Raw genomic sequence first — 6,091 nt, 5'->3', positions numbered from 1 at the left:
ACCTTTAACGTGCATTATTTTAATGGAAATGGGCATGTTGATGTTATTTAATACTATAACCACAAAGTGGTTGCCCTTTTATTTCCATCTAGTATTTTCACTGTAGATGATTTAATCTCATACATTTCATTTAATACTGGTGACTGAAGAATGAGCTTCAATTATTTAAAAGAAGAAAGAATTATTGACAAGAGATGGACCAGAACAGGAGTTCTGTCTTGAGTGTCTCTAAAAGTTAGCATAAGCACCTCTGCCTGTGCAGTGATCATTATCCATATGTGCTGAAAAAAAATCAACAAATGCCAAACAGCATGACAGGCAGATTACAATGAATCGATTGCCCACATTTCCATTTGAACAGCTAAATCCCAGGTCCAACCTTAACAGCTTGTTGCAGCCATAGAACAGGAACAAAACGGGAAATACAATTTACCTTGCAGCAATGAATTTAATGAAAGTTTTGCTGGTAACCATAGCAAATGACAACATTAATGCCCATATCAGCTGTCAGGTTTCTCCAGGCCTTTACATCTAGAAGGTGTGCCAAACAATAATAGTAATACCTATATTAGTAATAATAACAATAACAACAGTGATAATGGCTTATTTTATTAATTCAAAGCTCTTTGCAATCTCAACATAGGAATCACCTCACCCAGCACTGATATCCAGCCATTTCCAAGGTAACAAACTTCAGGTATCAGAATACCTGACAGATGACTGTGGTGGCTTTTGACTCCACGTTTTCCCCATTCAGCTCTACATTATGTGGTTTGTGGCTGCTACATAAAACCAGAGGGTACCAACCAGTGATGTCCCAATGGGAAGAAAAACTTCACTGCCTCTGTCTCTTTCCAGAGCCTCCCCTAGGTGTGGTGCCTTTTGCACTGGATATAGCTGGTCAGTTAAGGTAAAGTCCGAGTAAAATGTGTGTTGCTGTTGCTCTCTAGGCTGCACAGCACCAGTCCAGCAGGCAGCTGAACAACTGCCCCTCAGACATAAAGCTTGAGACTTGACAGGTCTGAGTGGGTAATAGCTACAATTGCACAGACATCTTTCTGGTCCCTCAGACCTCCATGGGGTTTCATCACTAGCAGCAACCTTCCTGGTACATTTCTCCTTCCTCTGCATCCTCTTCTTCCCTCCTCCTGTTCACATTATTTTCTTGCTTTCCCTCCTGACTCCACTCTTGCTCAGCACTACCTGGATGTGGATCTGAAAGAAATGTTGTGGGCTCAGATGTGCAGGACTAAGACGTTCTTCTGCTTAAAACCAGTGACCTGTGAAGCAATGTGTGAACACAGTGCAGAGCTGTGCCCTGATGATTGCTTCATCGGGATGGGCCTTGCTTTTCAACATGAGACGCCCATGAGGCTGTGTATGAAGAGGAAGAGGACAGAGCAGCCAACCAGCCAAGCAGGCAACAGAGATGGGTGACCCCTAAACCCCACCTTCCTTCTGACTGTGGGTACTGGTTAGCAGCTCTGAGACAAGGGAGATGGGCATTCAGTTTGCCTGAGGGAGACTTGCTTCTTTGCTTCTAGATCCATCCTCAGCATGAAGAAGTTAAAGGCTGTCCTTTATCAGGAAGACTCCTAAACACCAGGCAATGGGGTTGGAGAGAACCACTCTGCTGAAAAGCCTTTAAAAAACAGAAGATGCATTCAAGTCCCAGACTTCTAGTGGTCATTCCCAGTGAACTGTGAACTCACTTTGACAGTTTACAGCTCAAGGAGCCCCAAAGCACCAAACTCTGGGTCCCATATGCCACATCAAGAACTGGGACATACAAGCCAGGTGCTTTAGGCTTTAGTTCCTAGGGTCCTTGTATTGCATGCATTTGGTTCTGAAAACCCGGTTTGTTTGTTCATTTGTTTGTTTTAACCAGGTCTTTTCTAACCAGATATTTGCTAGGCTGTCCTTTGCTTCGTTTTGCAAAGAACAGATGTGGTCATGTTTATTTTTACTTTCAATTAAATACATAGATGATGCCTAAAGTGATGAAGTATGGGTTATGTCAGGATGTTCAGTTATTTAACTGCCTACAGTCATGGGTGCCAAAATTTTTGCTCACAATACTGACAATTGGTTTTGAGAATTTAGTTCCACATGGTGTTAAAGTAAAAAATGAACTATTGGTTCTTCCTTATCTAAATTGTTCTTGCATTTAGATGCTTATTTACTGTTCATAGAAAATATGTTCCTTTTTTTGGGGGTGGTGGGCTTGGATATATTTTGTTTCAATTGCAGTTTCAATAATCAGATGGGTATCAGGAAATTACCCCCCTTCCCCCCTTTTTTTTCTCCATACATCTTCATTGCAATAATAAGGCATCAGAAATCAAAATTTAGCTGGCAATTTTGATGATGTTGCAAGAAGTAGATATAGCTTGCTCTTCAGCTATATTGGCTCTGCAGTACTGAAAGCAGTAAGAATTTGATTGTGTCAATAAACTGAGCTGATAGATCTTGGAAGATACATATGGGCAAATTTTCAAAGTAATACACGGAGCTCAAGCTGCAAGATTCAGTACTAAGGGGAAGTGAATGACAGTACTGAAAACTTCAGCCACAGAGAGCAGATCTGTGCAGCAGTGTGGTGGCATTTTAAAATCACTCAAATCACTACTATTTAAGGAGCTGTTTTTCTTGGAATGAGGGTTTTTTTGAGGGTTAGCGTAGCTAGGTTGCAGTGAGCTGGCTGCATGCAGAGCAGGATGTGCAAAGGTGGTGGGTGCTCTGGCACTGCTCCCATCCTCATGCCTGCAAGGGGTAAGTCTCCCTTCCCAGCATCAGCCTCCCTAAGGCAGACCTGGGAGCTCAGTATGGTGAAAACCTCTGGAGGCGGCTGATTTTAGAGCTACATACATGCACAGGCAGACTGGCTCGCTGGTGGTGGGTAGCAGCAGAGGAAAAACAAGAAGGGATGCTGGCCTGAGGAAATGCAAGCCCCAGGAGCTGGCATCTGCCTACTCCCACGCCCACAGCAGGGCTTGCTCGGCTCTCCCTGCTGCTGCCTTCTCCTTTCTGAGGATCCTCTCTTGTTGCCCCAGGGCCTGGAGCTGGAAGGAGGGTTCAAACAGCGGCAGGAAGGTGTCTTTGACTTTGCTGTTTCACGACAAGTTGCTCAGAGAAGTTGTGGATGCCCCAACCCTGGAAGTGTTCAAGGCCAGGTTGGACAGGACTTTGAGCAACCTGGTCTTGTAGAAGGTGTCCCTGCCCATGGCAGCGGGGTTGGAACTAGATGATCTTTCAGGTTGCTTCCAATCCAAACCATTCTGTGATTTTATGATTCTTTGACAAGCGCCTCAATTCCCATATAAACACCCCCAACTGAGGAGCACCCTTGCTTGACAGGCTAAATTATATTTAAACACAGATTCTCAGCTGGTCTCTTTTCCTCACTCAACTGACAAAGGCACAGAGTGAAAATAGCTTAATATATATCAGCTGAATCTAAGCTAAAATCTTGTCAAAGGCATTGCCAAGCCTGAGAGGAGTGTTGGCTCACTCTTGGATAGGTTTGGTACATGGTCTGGACACAGGAGCATGGCCAGCACAAATTTGAGGCAGGGCTGGTGTGTGGTTTGCCGCATGTAGTCAATTTTTACTGTGCACTGCCTTCTTTTGGAGTATGTGCTTCAGTGACTCACCTTGTAAATCAACTGTGGTCATCAACTGCTTTCCAGTGAAATCCATCTTTTTTTGGGTTACCATGCCATAGGGGTGTATAAGGTGCCCTCTGTTAAATCTATGCTTCACTTCCAGACAAGTCTTCTCTGTTTCTTTTAAGGCTGCCTTTCTTTGATGATATCAGATACTAAAAGCCATCTCTACCCCCTCCAAGTAAACAGAGGTATCACAGGGCTGCTCAGCTCAAGCCAGATGGCACAACCATTCCCTCCTGCAAGCATTTCCCTCTCAGCAAAAGGAAGAACAAAACATAAAACCTGCATCAAGGCTTCCACTAATGTCCTAGTGGCTGTCTGGCACTAAGAAGTCACAAAAATCCCTCACCTGACCCCATCCCTGTTGAGGAAATTAATCTCATGAAAATACATCCAATTTTCACACACTGGGACATCAAACATCTGAAAATTATTGCTAAATCTGGATTACGAAGAAAAAGAGGGGAAAAAAAGAAAGGAAAAAAAAGTGGCATTAGACTGTGCTCTCTCTCTCTGCTATTTAACTACTATTTAACACTTTAATCCTCCTGAGGCATTTTTTTCTTTTTACTATAATCCCTGAATATAGTCTACGCTGTTTATAATCATTCTCCTTTCTCACACTCTTTAGGTTCCCATTTAAGCTACTCTCTTTACCTTAATTACTTGGCTAACTGTAATCTGTCAGAAATCATAGGCACACGAGAGGGCAAGCCCTTATGATCAGGCTGTTCTCTTGCCAAAGGAAAGCTACTCACTGCAGTCTGTTTTGTTAAGTTTTATTCAGTAGTTGAGGCTTAAATGACTAAAGTCAGGAAGCTTCTACCATTTTCTTTGAGATATTTGACTGCAGTAGAATAGAAGTCAGTCTCGAGAAAATTTTCTCTAGAAAATTGCAACATTGGCGTTTTGTATCTTCCCTGCATTTACTATTACCAGGTAGTCTCAGCTGCTGGCCTGTATGTCTCAAGTCCGAGATCTGAGAGCAATCCTCGTCTCCAGTAAGACCTCATGTGTTCATGTTGTATTATCCCTTGGCTGAAGAGTTGAGATAACAAATTACTCCTGGGAGGAACAGACCATCATCCTGGAAGCATGGAGACAGAGAAGAGAACTGACAGCAGCCAGCAGAATGGTGGTGATGTTGCTGAGTGGATCTGCTGGCTCAGTTCATAATAAATGGAGCTGGTCATCTTAGGTGATGTAGTCTTTGATTTGTGAGAGCTTTGGTGAATACGGAGTCTAGTGGCATAAGGCATAAGAACCCCACCATGTGCCAGCATGACACTATTTTCAATATCTGCTGAGTGAGATATAATTTATTGTTTTGTTTACTGGCTTTCTTGAAATGATGCTTTGGATAGTCTGTATGGCATGCAGCTGTGTCTATCACTGCAAAGTCGTGGGCAGGAGTAGGCAGTGCATTTCTGTAGAAACGGAACAGAAATGAACCTAATAACCACAAAATACCTCCTGGAGCAAATAGCTCACAGAAGTTTCCATTCCAGAATAATATTTTGAAATAACTGGAGATAATTTCCTACAATGTTCACCACCTTTTCTGGTACTCGGAATGACTCAGAACCAGCTGCAAAACTTCTGTAGTCCTGGAAACACTTGAAAATGTATGCTTTGCACCAGCAGCCGCTACACAGTCATAAAATGACTTGTATGCTCTCAGTACCTCTTCCTGTGATCCATCCTTCACGGCTCAGGAGATGTTTGTTGCTAAGTACTTGACATCTGACAGTCCAGGATGTGTAGGCCTTCTGTTTATGTGCTTTTATTGTCATCTCTAACACTCATGCCCAGATCCAAAAGTACACTTAGATACTTCAAATGCTGCGTAGGTGGAACCGAAACACAAGTAACGTGCCTAACTCCTCAGTAGAAGTTAATACTCAAGTAAGTGCTTACTCTTTTGCCTGCTCTTGGCAGTCCTGCTAGTACCCATTTTCAGAGCTGCTACCTTCTCAGCTGAGTGTGGGATTAGTCTGAAGTTCCCGTGGGATCCACAGAGCCTGTCTAGGCCAAAAGCCTTGAGCTTGAGTCAGGTTTGGTATGTTTGTTCTTCGCACACATAATTCACACTAGCGGATTGGACTCTGTCTGAAGCAAAGGAACCACTGCTACATTTTCATTTGTTGGTCTCGCAGGATGGTGATCCATCAAAGGTGGTTCTGTTCAGAAGAAAGAGAACGAGACATCCACCTTCTATAAAATAGTTGGTGGCTGGAGTATTGGCTGAGGTGGTAGAACCAAGTTTCTGGTGTCCTCTGCTGAAAAGGGGTTGTACTTTCTTCTCCCACAATCCAGGGTACTATAGGAGGTTTCCAGTTGGGAGGGAAACAGGATAAAGATGAAAACAGGATCATTTTACAACTGAAACTGAAAAAATTATGAGACTGTAGAGACTCCTTGCA

Source organism: Falco punctatus (genome assembly GCF_963210335.1).
Source record: "Falco punctatus genome assembly, chromosome: 2".
NCBI lineage: Eukaryota > Metazoa > Chordata > Aves > Falconiformes > Falconidae > Falco > Falco punctatus.
Note: the sequence above shows the minus strand (reverse complement) of the source record.